This window comes from Ovis canadensis, chromosome 5 (genome assembly GCF_042477335.2).
Source record: "Ovis canadensis isolate MfBH-ARS-UI-01 breed Bighorn chromosome 5, ARS-UI_OviCan_v2, whole genome shotgun sequence".
Classification (NCBI taxonomy): domain Eukaryota; kingdom Metazoa; phylum Chordata; class Mammalia; order Artiodactyla; family Bovidae; genus Ovis; species Ovis canadensis.
The window spans coordinates 44,197,777-44,210,956 of record NC_091249.1 but is presented as its reverse complement, the minus strand read 5'-3'; the positions used below and the strand labels follow the sequence as shown (position 1 = coordinate 44,210,956).

Here is a 13,180-nt window from a genome sequence, read left to right as displayed (position 1 = left end):
CAATCAGTGAAGTGCGGGCTGAGCTCCGTGTGGATCCGCACGGCTTAGTAAAGGTGGGAAATGGAGCAGTGACTGTATTCACACTTAAACTCATGGATTTTGATGCCCTTTCATCATGTTTGGTAGATGTTTTAATATGGGTGAGGTGTTGCCTTGTTTCATATTTAAAATGACACTTTTGTTTCGTAAGATACACTTCAAGGGACTTTGTTTTTGCCACGCTGCAGCCTAAGTGCATTTAGTTTTCCCACCTACTTCCTGAAAATAGTTGGTCAGGTGAACAATGAAAGTGATCAGTAATCATTTAAGGCACACAGGGTATTAAAATATGATACCTAGTTAAGTCCTTATGGTGGGAATTCTCGAGTTCATTGGTGTTGAATGTTCATTAAGTAGTCCCTTTTACTATGCATTATTTTAGCTAATTAAACATCTTAATAGAAAAAAATCCTTGAAATATGCTACTTTCCAAATGTTTCCTAAGATATAATTCATATATATCTCAAGATAAAAATATTGTGTCCTTAAGGAGAATTGCCCAGAAATAAATACATATATTGATTTAATGACTAACTGATAATGAACACAGAATTAACCTGTAGGATTGATTTAACAAGTCTCTTCTAAATGTCTGCTTTTTATCTTCGTCTTCCTCAGTTTCTTTGATTGATGCAGACACAAAACATTTGGTGCATGTGCATGTAAGCTAAGTTGTTTCAGTCACGTCCAACTCTTTGTGACCCTATGGACTCTAGCCTACCAGGTTTCTCTGTCCATAGGATTCTCCAGGCAAGAATATTGGAGTGGGTTGTCATGCCCTCCTTCAGGGGATCTTCCCTACCCAAGAATCAAACCCACATCTTATGAGACCAGCACTGGCAGGTGGGTCCTTTACCACCTGTGCCACCTGGGAAGAACATAACATTTGGTGGCTCTTCTCAATCCACTGTCATTCTCTGTACCTTTCAGTTCAGTTCAGTCGCTCAGTCATGTCCGACTCTTTGCGACCCCGTGAATCGCAGCACGCCAGGCCTCCCTGTACCCTTACCTTATGTTATTTTTTTGTGGTATAGCACTTATCCCAACTTAACATAACCTAGCTTTATCTGCTTATTTATCATCCATCTCCCCGACCTGAATAAAAGTTGCTGTGTGCAAGACTTTCATTTGTTCACTGCTGTATTCCCCAAACCTACCATAATGCCTGGCAGAAATTCAGTAGATATTTGTTGAAAGAAAAAACGTACATATATGTATAAGTTTGTGTTTAGTCAAGACTCCTAGACAAGATTGTGCTGCTATATGGATGTATTTTTTTAAACATTGTTCACTGAATATAATGTAATGCTTATTCATTAAAAACTCAAAACAAAATTTGGGAAATACAAGGAAATATCAACAAAAAAATGTTAAATCATTCTCCAACCCTGAGAAAATGATGTAACATTTTGTTGTGTTATCCCCTTCATGTATTTGACATCACATCATAATTATGTGCCATCCTGGATATATTATTTTGTATGCTGGATTTCTTTCACTTGTATTATATCATCAGCATCTTCCTATACTTTCACAAATATTTTCTAAAGACTTCTATTTTAAATAGCAGAGTTGAAATCCTTTTCTTCCTACCTCCAAACAACATAAGTAATGAAAAAACGGAGAAGAAAATCCATCTGTGATGAAACAAGTCATTAGCAGCAACCCCAGAGCATAAACTTTGAAGTACACCTGCCAAGTCTATAACATATGGATACAGGTGAAGGAAGACTTAAGAAACTACCATTATTCCATCATCTTGGGTGTAGATTTCCTTTAAATCAAGTACACTTCCATCTAAGACATCTCCAGTGTTTCCTTAATTAACCTAGAGCCTTAGATAGACTCTGGGAGAAGTTGGAGTGACCCTGTAAATATCCAGACATCATCACTGAAAGGCGGACAAGATGGAACTGGAGGAGAAGCAATTCTAAGGTGCCATGTTCATTTTCCTCTCTCAGCCTGCTAGCTGAGGGTGTCCAGTGGAAGTTAAGTGTGCGAAGGAGGGAGGGGAGGCAGCCATTGCCTGTAGGGGGCCCACTGGAGCAAGGAGAGGGAGGAGCAGGGGGCAGCAGAAAGGAAAGGCTTTCTGGAAGAGCTTGCCAAGGCTTTCAGGGAAATGCATTGCTTATTTCAGACTGAGAATGTACTGAGACACTGAATAATATTTGGTGAACTTAAAGAGTGAATACTTTCTCCTTATCCTGTTTGATAGAGAGACACGGCCACTAGGGAGAAACTAACCCATTAAGATTAGAAATGAGAATGAAATAGCTGAGCTTGTGCAAACTTCATGTAGTTTACAGAAAGAGGTTAGCACAAAGATAAGGGCCATAAATCAAAGATTAAGCAACATGGCACAAAAGGGCATGTTTCTGCAGTTGTAAAATGAGCTTTGCAGCAAAAGGTGAAGCTGAGCTTTTCAAATTGCTGGAATGTCACTGTTTATTTATGAGGCAAGATAAAACTCATTTTTAGATAAATGACTAAATTGAAATACCATAATATGTACCAGTCAGGCGCCGTTAGGGTTTAAAAAATGTGACTATAAAAATGTCACATTATTACGGAACCTATTTGTTGGTTGGGTATTTTCCGAGTCCCATCTACGCAGTGTATTGACTCCCACTAGGTTTTACTGCTGCCCGCCTTGCGTAGCCAGTACACAGTAGCTATTATAAAAGCAAGATAGAGTTCTTTCCACCTCACAGAGCCCCGAAGAGTTTCGGGAACGTGGGCCAGAGTGCATGTTGTTGTTTATGGTATTAGATGGAGTAGAAGTAAAGGCCCTTTGCTGATAGAGACCATACCTCATTTACAGAAAAGCAGTGGGTTCTTCAAAATTTAAGTTTGTATTTCATTTGAAACTTGAAAATCTTACATTTTAGTTGTTTCCCATTTCCCTTGAGCAGTCAAACTATTAGGGTGTCTCTCTGCCAGAGGTCTGTCTAGTCAAGGCTGTGGTTTTTCCAGTGGTCATGTATGGATGTGAGAGTTGGACTGTGAAGAAAGCCGAGTGCCGAAGAATTGATGCGTTTGAACTGTGGTGTTGGAGAAGACTCTTGAGAGTCCCTTGCACTGCAAGGAGATCCAACCAGTCCATTCTGAAGGAGATCAGCCCTGGGATTTGTTTGGAGGGAATGATGCTAAAGCTGAAACTCCAGTACTTTGGCCACCTCATGTGAAGAGTTGACTCATTGGAAAAGACTCTGATGCTGGGAGGGATTGGGGGCAGGAGAAGAAGGGGACGACAGAGGATGAGATGGCTGGATGGCATCACGGACTCGATGGAGGTGAGTCTGAGTGAACTCCGGGAGATGGTGATGGACGGGGAGGCCTGGCGTGCTGCGATTCATGGGGTCGCAAAGAGTCGAACACGACTGAGCGACTAAACTGAACTGAACTGAACTGAGTTTACTATGTGTGTGTGTGCAGGCACTCAGTCGTGTCTGACTCTTTGTGACCCCATGGACTATAGCCTACCAGGCTCCTCTGTCCATGAGATTTCCCAAGCAAGAGTAATGGAGTGGGTTGCCATTTCCTTCTCCAGGGGATCCTCCAGACTAGGGATCAAGCCTGAGTCTCTTGAGTCTCCTGCATTGGCAGGTGGGTTCTTGACGTGCCTGAGCTGGTAACTCACTAAAAAATCCCAGTGTGTGACTGCATGACAGGAGCAGTCCTGCATTTCGTGTGCCTCGCTGGTTAGTCATGTTCATAAATTGCATTTTACATTTTATCATGCTACCAGTACAGTTTTTGGAGATAGTTGGAAATAAGTCAGAAACAGTGGGCAAATGGAAGCTGTGTTTTGGTATGGAGGCCACTAGGAAGAGCAGGTGGATATGGAAAACTGAGCTTTGGGAAGCACAGAGCAGTGGATTAAGAGAGTAAGTCAGGTAACAGTAGAGAGGATGCTATAACAGGCCTGCATCCTCTGAAGGAGGTGATAAGAAGAAGAACTCAAGGAAATGAAAATAGAGTGAGAAACCAGTAATAGTAAAGTTCAAACCATATGCAGGCACTGTCCTAGATGCTTTACAAGGGTTAACTCACCTTCACCATAGCCCAGTGAGCTAGGAATGATTAACATCTCACTGTATAGGTGGAGGAAAAATTGAAGTGTGAAGAAAGTTTTAAAGCGCTTTGCTCAAGTTACACAGCTAACAAGAGGCCCAGCTGGGATTTGAAGCTGGTACCTCAGATCCAAGCCCATGCTCCTGGTCCTTATATTGTTTCGTCTGTCAGACATCTGTGACACATTAAGATGCTTTGTTTAAGTGTTCAGTGTACAAACGAGTGAGTTGGCAGTTAGGTCTTTGTTCAAGGTCAACACTTGATTCATACTTGAGGCAATTTCAGGGTAGAAGTAATGAGTAAGAGTGGGCACACAGGGTCATATCAGTGGACAGAAGTTAGTGGCATTTAAAGAGGAAAATATAGGGTGGATTAGAGAAATTATTGTAATAATGAAGCCTCATCTTCAAACTGGGTTCATATTAAACAAATTGTTACTTTTAGAAGTTCTAGTCTGTAATTGAAAAATTTCCTTATAGAAAATATGCAGATATTGTGCAGTTTTACAGTTCTGTTGTTCACTCAGTAAACTGTGTTTGACTATTTGCAACCCCATGAACTGCAGGCTTCCCTGACCTTAACTGTCTCCTGGAGTTTGCTCAGACTCACATAGTGTGCTTAAACTCATGTAGTTTAGGGTAGTCCTAGAATAAACAGCATGTGAACTATTTCGTTGTCCCCTATGCAAATGAATTAGCCACAGAATTTAGGTAAGTGTCCAGTAATTAGTGGATTTTTCTTCTCAATTTAGGACACTTAGGCAAAAATTATGTTGACCCTCTTGGTGTGGACTTAGTTCAGTGTTTAGGAAGTATTATTAAGTTGGCAGAGATATTATTAACTCAGTATAGGTTTGGCGAGAATGTACTTTTAAGTGTATTTGACAATGTGCTTTCACTTTTAACAACTAACACAATTAAAAGTGTAGGAGGAAGACTTTTAGGCAGTTTAAATACATATTTTCAAGCATGTTTTTCCTGTTTCTCTTTTCTTGACAACCAAGATATTGTATAATTGTTTTTAAAATAAAAATAAAACCTAATGTTTTAGATTGATTTTTAAGTTCAGTTCAGTTCAGTCGCTCAGTCATGTCTGACTCTTTGTGACCCCATGAATTGCAGCACGCCAGGCCTCCCTGTCCATCACCAACTCCTGGAGTTCACTCAGACTCATGTCCATCGAGTCCGTGATGCCATCCAGCCATCTCATCCTCTGTTGTCCCCTTCTCCTCCTGCCCCTAATCCCTCCCAGCATCAGAGTCTTTTCCAATGAGTCAACTCTTCACATGAGGTGGCCAAAGTACTGGAGTTTCAGCTTCAGCATCATTCCCTCCAAAGAAATCCCAGGGTTGATCTCCTTCAGAATGGACTGGCTGGATCTCCTTGCAGTGCAAGGGACTCTCGAGAGTCTTCTCCATCACCACAGATTCATTTTTAGTGGAATGTATTTGTTAGGGAGAGCAGTTTTATAGACAAGTTTCAGTTGAACAATTGTCAAAGACCCAAAGGATAGGCTTCTTTATAGGCCATATGCAGGGCTGTGTCTTGACAATGTCAAAGCAACTGCTTAGTTCAGTTAACCATTTGATTCTGGAATCAAATAAGAAAAGCTGATTACCTGGTTAAAATAATCTGTTTTTGTTATTTTCTCTCATCTTCTTCAGTCAAAAGTACCCACTTGTAGTTGTAGAGAAGCTGATGCACCAGCTCTTATGAAAAGTAAAAGGTGCTTCATTTATGATGTTGCAGGAAGCCTGACCCCAGTAACCTTTAATACTGGCTAGTTTTGGCAGACGGAGAAGGAAATGGCAACCCATTCCAGTACTCTTGCCTGGAAAATCCCATGGAGGGGGATCCTGGTGGGCTGCCGTCTATGGGGTCACCCAGAGTTGGACACGATTGAAGTGACTTAGCAGCAGCAGCAGCAGCAGCTTTGGCAGATGGTTACTCTGGACTGTAACTGTTGTACTTTGGGACTCCTGGTAAGTAGACTGTATGCTGGAAGTTTATCAGAGAGTGCTCTTGGGATCAACACCTGTGGAAGGGAGTGGGCAGAAGTTGGGCTCTGATGCAGTCTCACCAAAGGCCTCAGTCGATCAGCAGAGAGTGGAGGATCTCTGTCTAGCCAGGGGCGATTCCCAGAGAAGAGGACAGCTGAGGGCTGTTGGGCAACATCATTCCCAGCAACTGGGGATGATGTCCTTCCATCCTGAACTGGAAGCAACAGTGCCCTCTAGAATAAATGACTGAAATATTTTGAAACTTTAAGAAGAAGAAAAAAATAATAATAATATCTGCATCTTATTGTTTACATTTAAGTTATATATAGTGTTATCACAGAAGCCTCATTTTACAAGGAAATGACACCAAGAAAAATTTTATTTGAATAAGTCTTTTGCATAGAAAAGGGAAGTGGTCATATATTTAGTTACTGGTCATCAGGAGAATGCACATATGTGTGCAAGAGTGTGGAATAGATAAATAGGATGAGCCACTTTTAGTCCTGTGCACTGTATTAGGAGCTTGAAAGTGAAAGTGGTTCAGTCATGTCCGACTCTTTGTGACCCCATGGACTCTACAGTCCATGGAATTCTCCAGGCCAGAATACTGGAGTGGGTAGCCTTTCCCTTCTCCAGGGGATCTTCCCAACCCAGGGATCAAACCCAGGTCTCCCACGTTGCAGGTGGATTCTTTACCTGCTGAGCCACAAGGGAAGCCCTGTTAGGAGCTTAACCTATCATTTAATCTGCGGAACTCCTCTGTGAGGGAGGTACTGTTCTCTTGATGGTATGGGTAAATAAACAGACTCAGACAGGTTAAGTGACATCTGAGATCACACAGCTAGTTTGTGATGTAGTCATGACTCGAAGCCAAGTTCATCCAAATCAAAGCCCTTTTTTGGATCCCATGCTACAGTTGGTTCTAATCCTTTAACTCTAGCCAGAGATTTTCTGCTTCAGTGGTTAACTTTCTTCCCTTGTTTTAACCATGTCTCCTAATCCGGGTTTAGGTCCTCACAAATCCCAGAAATTTGCTTTTGACCCTTGAGACAACTTCTATTGGTAAAAGGCAAATATTTTTATCCTCCCTTATCAGGGCTGTAGTGCGGATGACAGTGGACCGGCATCCTATGAGAACAGGTCCCTTCTGGGATGATCTCTGCCCTATACTTCTGTCCCCATTTAGTAGATGTGTTAGTGGGTAAAGGAAATTCACGATGCTGAAATATGCTTAGGAGTCAGAGGTGAAGCTGGGTGTACTGATTCCAAATCCCATGCTTGATCCCCCCTTCAGTGAGATTAATATGGGGAAGGAGGTGTATGTGTGTGTATACAGTAAGTATAGAAACACTCCAAACTTTGAATGACCCCACATTATAAGCATTTCATTTATGATGAGGGGTTCTTGGAACCAGTAGAAAGAAATCATTTGGGGTACTGCTAGGAAAAATATAAATATATACACTTGAAGTATATGCCTTTTGAAATGAATTTAAACCATTTAAATTAGAATAACTTCCTGTGGGCTTCTCATTTGATTAGAGTGCCTGGACAGTGTTCTTATACACTGTGTTCTGTGTTTTGAGGAACTATGGTTGACTGATCTCCACAGTTGAATCAGGTTACAAATGACACAAAACTTCCATTGCTCTATGACAGTCGACGTCCTCTGATTTGCTTTTGACAGCACAATTGAAGTAGGCAAGATTCTCTTGTTACTTTGCTTATTTGAATAGGATACTGCTTGTGTCAGATAGTCCATGAGGATTTTAAGACATTTGTCAGATTTTCATATAATATTTCATCTTCTATAGTAAAAAAAGGAATAAGGCAAGTCATTGTAATATTTTCAGTCACATATATTCTTTGATAAAAGTAAATGACAATCTCAATCTGAAGTATTTTATGTCTTTTCTTAAGCAGTGATTACTTTATTTGTATGACTTTGGTTTCTACGCAAATCTTAATTTAATGGAGGATTTCAGGAACAGTTGAATGAAACAGATTTTGACATGATTGATGCAGTGTCCCATATATATTGTATAACTGCATTATAAATTATTTGGGGCTTTAATATTGAAAACAGATGAAAGTATGTTTGCTTTTTGAAATGAGAAAAGAAGGATATTCGTATACAAACTTGTAGAGGTTTGACTATATCATGAATGCATGTCTTCATTAACAACCGTAACTCAGCTTCCCAATTTATCAGTATTAATATAAATGGCTGTAAACTTAATTATCAGTACTAGTGCTGCAGTCAAGGCCAACTGAGAATTTATTATTTTTTTATTGTTCTTGGTATTAAAATGGTCACAGAACTATAGTAATACTGTTTCATATCTATCCCTACATATATTAAATTATGCTGATACTGATAATTTATAAAGTTTATGAATAAGAACCAAATTAAAGATGCCCTTTGAGTTCTCTTTTCCCCCCCACAGTGAAGTTAGGAATCAAGTAGTAATATTATATCTTGAGAATTCATATATAATGGACAGGGATTTAATAAAGACTTTCAGGTTTCACTGTTATTTTAGATCCCCATAGTATTTGAATGTGGTTTTGTATGTCATTTGAATCTCTTGGCCTAAGTCTTCAAGGGAATGTTCATTTCCTAAAACCTCTTTATGGGATAAACATAAGCGTTTATAGAAGGATTCATGCACACCTCTGCTTCTAGGGTAGCCTAAAGGCGTGTGCATACACAGGCAGGAAGGAATCAGATACCAAGAGGGGGACTTGGGTCTTATACAGCGGGGGAGGGGTGGCAGCTTGCGTATTGGTGTCCTGATCTGAAGGAAGCAACTGGGTTTGTGATCAGTTTGAAAAGTAGTACCAATTTCTCTACATCTAATGTTCAAGAGAAGATAAAAATATGGATGTTTTTGTAAAATTCTTTAATTTTAGAACACTGAGAAGACCAAATCAATCCCTGATGTGGGCTGCATATGGCCCGAAGGCATCCAGTGTTCTCATTCCCATCTAAGTCATGGGAAACTGGAATTCTGATTGTCTTCCATTGGACATATATGGAATGCCAGTACAGTTTGAGTAGAAATCTAATTATCTTAATAGAATCTTCAAAATGAAATCAGAGCCAGCTTTGGATAGATTTAAATTTTCTTCTTCAAGTGTAAAAAATGCTCCAGTTTTCTAGGTTAAGCCACATATATTTTAGTCCAAAAAGGAGGTGGGGGTATAGGAAGTTGGACTCCTGTTTTATTTGGGATACTGTCTTTTTATTGATTGGTCCAAAATTGAATACCCAATTTCCTCTTTCGCATTTATATCTCAGCATGAGATTTCCTTTCCTGATTTAAGCCTTTGTAGCCAGTTTTTATCTGATCATTTGTCTGTCTGATATCCTTGATACGTTTTTGTAACATTTTTAACAGAAAATGTAAGTGCTATTTATGGAAAGTACGCTGGTCGGCTGTGAGGGGTCTCTTGTGATTTCTCAGGTTGTTTTCACATTCGACTGATGCTGGCTTCTAGAACAGAAGTCTGGAAACTAACAATGAATGTTAGACCACTGAACATAGGTTTTTTTTCCTTTCCAAGTCTGTCTGCAGGGGCAGAGAGAAAAGATGAATGAGAATGGAAAATATATGCATGTAGCTGAGCAGGAGGTTAATTATATTAATTTCAGACTCAACCCAGCCTGAAGACAATATAATAATCTTATAAAAAACAGAATGCCAGCAAGGAGCCAAACTTCTATTGCCTTTTTCCTTTTAAGAGCACAGTATGTTATAGCAGTCAGGAACTCATAAATTGCCCTTACAAGCAGCTCAGAGACAGTTGCTGTGTGAAGCCTACTTAGAGCTGGAAACTGTGGAGAGACTCTTTTCCCCCATTGCACCTGAGGTGTTCTTTCCATGTGCTGAGTTTTGTTTCAGTTGTTCAGTAGAGAACATGGGAATTCTGCTATGTTTCTCAAACATGTGATGGATGTGGAGGGGTCAAGCTGAAACTGAGTTTCTTTGAATACTGAGGAGCCAAATATAAATAGTACTCTGAAGTATGATTCCCTGAACATATATGTGAATACAGAGAACCATCCCATTTCCCTCTCCTTGGGACTAGGATCCCTGGTAAGAATGAAGGGGGGGATGAAGATGGGAATTAATGTAGGGAGAGATGAAATATTCTAGTGCTTTCCAACACAGACCTCTTCAGGGAAGCTTCCGTTCCTTTCCTTCATCAATAAATACTAAGAATCACCGAGTTAAAGACCAGTGATTCAAAGTGTTGACACCTTGAAGCCGGGGAATGTTTTTCAAATAATTTACAGCAGCTATGAAAGTAATTTAAAAAGTTAATCTGCCCTTAAAGTATTCAGCTTTGTCAATTGTGCATAATATCCTCAATATTTACTATTACTTTGTGCTACAAACATAAACAATCATTTCAATTACCCTTTTTTATTAAAATATGTGAACACTTATATTTCATTATTTCAGAGAACCACATGAATCCCACAAGTCCGTGGAAATTTTAGAGTGAATTTTACTGCTCGTCACCTGTGTCTAGACAAAGTTATTAGGCACTTGCTGATGGTGAGTAATACCTGTTTATTAAGCTGATTTTCAGGCTGCTTACATGAGAACTTCCATAAATTAGCTCTAGTAACCTTAGGATTAAAACTTAAATAGAGATTAGGCATTTATAAATTGATTCTAGTGATCATGAAGTAAGAGGGAAGATATATGTTTTTAAATGCATTTTTGGCTTGAAACCCCTCCCTTACTTTCAACCCTAGGGGCCTGCTCTACCATAAAGAAGGACATATTTAAACGTTAGAATCTCTAGTGCCAGAAATTTCTACTTTATGTCTTGGCTAACCAGTGAGGATAGTCAGCACCTTGTCTCTCTTAAAACTGACAGGGTACATTTTTAAAGTGTTGAAAGAGAAGTATACAGACTTTACAGGTTGAGCAGTCTCAGTTTCCTGGCCTAGATGAAGATTTTGAAACTTAAGTTACTTTTGGTCGTCAGGGTAACGCACTGTGGTCAGTAAATGAACTGGCTACTTATAGTCATTGGCATTTTCTAGTTAACACACACAAATTGGTAGTGCATACTCTGAAATAACTTCCCTGGCAGCTCAGGTGGTAAAGAATCTGCTTGCAATGCAGGAGACCCCAGTGTGGTCCTTGGGTCCGGAGGATCCCCTGGAGAAGGGAATGACAATGCACTCCAGTATTCTTGCCTGGAGAATTCCACAGACAGAGGAGCCTGGCAGGCTATAGTCTGTGTGTCACAGAGTCAGACATGACTGGGTGACTGACACTCCTCCAAAATTCTGAAATACAAAATCAACATTACTTATGGTTTTATGGTGCCTAAATCAAAGGAACCATCTATTTCCCAGTTTGCAAGTTAGTGTATTAAGAAGGCAAACCATTTAAAGACTCAGATTTATTAATCTTTTGGATATTAACCCAGCCCCAAGTTTTAAATGAAGTCTGCCTAAGTGTGGGCAAATGCAAAGAACCTCCAGGTTTTGGTTTTTTTTTTTTTTGGCACTTTTATTTGCAAAACTGTAGGACTGTCTGTTCCTCTTGTCACTGTTTAGAACTTTGGTCTGTCTCGTACCTCCTCAGAAAAGCAATCGAAGCCTTTGACTCTTGGGGTTCTTTAGGAATCTGCATTGTCTGGGGAAAGGCTCTACCATTTTAAGCCCACCTTTGGTACCTTGGTGTCATGACTTCCCTGGTGGCTTAGGTGGTAAAGTGTCTGTCTACAATTTTGGAGGCCCGGGTTCGATCCCTGGGTCAGGAAGATCCTCTGGAGAAGGAAATGGCGACCCACTCCAGTACTCTTGCCTGGAAAATCCCATGGACGAAGGAGCCTAGTAGGCTATACAGTCCACGGGGTCACAAAGAGTCGGACACGACTGAGTGACTAAACTTTCACTTTTCACTTTCACTTTTGGTATCTTAGAGATGCTGGATAGGAGTTACATGGTGTGTCATGGGAATAGCCATCACACAAAAATGAACAATACGCCATCCAAAATTTAGTTGTTTCTAAAATCCTTTGCCTCTCATAAATTCACTTCTTGATTATGTTGCAGAATTAAAAGTTAAAGAAGTATTAAACTGTGAGAAAGTTTAGCAAATTTCAGTAAAATATGCTGTCTCCTAGCCACCTCTTTCTCCAGGAGAGTAGAACTTCCGTGGGTGGTGCTTCATGAAATGTTTTGTATTTTAGCCATGTTTGCCCATCAGCTGCATGTTCTCACAGCAGTCAGGATGTTGATTGCTAGCCATCGATATTAGTACACCCAGAGTGATAATTTTGTGCTTTCTCCTTTTCTCCTACCTCTCCTCTCCTGTTATCTTATTATCCAAGTCACTCAAAGAGTAGAGAAAACTGAGATGGGTGGTTTGGGGGTGGAAAAATGGAACCAGAACTGCTCTGTGTCCCATCACTACTCATTGCCCAGGTCCTCAGGTCGTGTCCATAGGAAGGACGGCTACATGAGTCCAGTGACCTCTGGCAAGCAACAAGCTGGCATCTCTCACAGTGATTCACATCATTGGACGTGGATTTGGGTGCTAAAGAAAAGGCAGGACCATTTCAGTCCATATGCGACTAGTTGTATCCATAATGCTGTCAGTAATTACCAAAGCTTTATGGAGTGCCCAGTCAAGCGCAGGTACTCTAGTGTCTGTCTAGTTACTTAATCCTCATGACAGGGGACTCTGATGACCATTTTTCCCAGTTGACAGATAAAGAAACTGGAGCTTATAGAAGGCTAAGGAACTTGCCATGGCCATTCTCCTGGTCAGTGGTGGTGAAAGGACTCAATCCTGGTCCCAAACCCATAACTTTAACACAGCCTGCGTCCTCCCAGCTGTGTTCTTCTCTCAGCAATATGTACAATGCATCCCACAGTGTGAGCTTCTTCATTTGTCCCTGTTTTTCATGGTAACAGTGTGATAAGCAGGCTGTGTTCTTTTTCCAGTGGCAGAATGTTTAAGATATGTTGTTCTTATCTTACAGATGTATAGGGGATTTTTGCAATTGATATGTGAAGATCTATCTCTCTATTTT

At 40.3% G+C, this 13,180-nt stretch overlaps 1 protein-coding gene across 10 annotated transcripts in view; it reads left to right on the top strand.

Moving 5' to 3' along the window:
* The window catches only part of SNCAIP (synuclein alpha interacting protein), a 163,234-nt gene that overhangs the window by 20,996 nt on the left and 129,058 nt on the right, over positions 1-13,180 (top strand). For 2 of the 10 annotated variants that reach the window (XM_069591688.1, XM_069591682.1), the window contains exon 2: positions 10,582-10,677. The exons of the other annotated variants lie outside the window; for them this stretch is intronic. The gene's annotated coding sequence lies outside the window, so the exon portion shown is untranslated. The remainder of the gene's footprint in view (positions 1-10,581; positions 10,678-13,180) is intronic. 10 annotated transcript variants of the gene reach the window in all.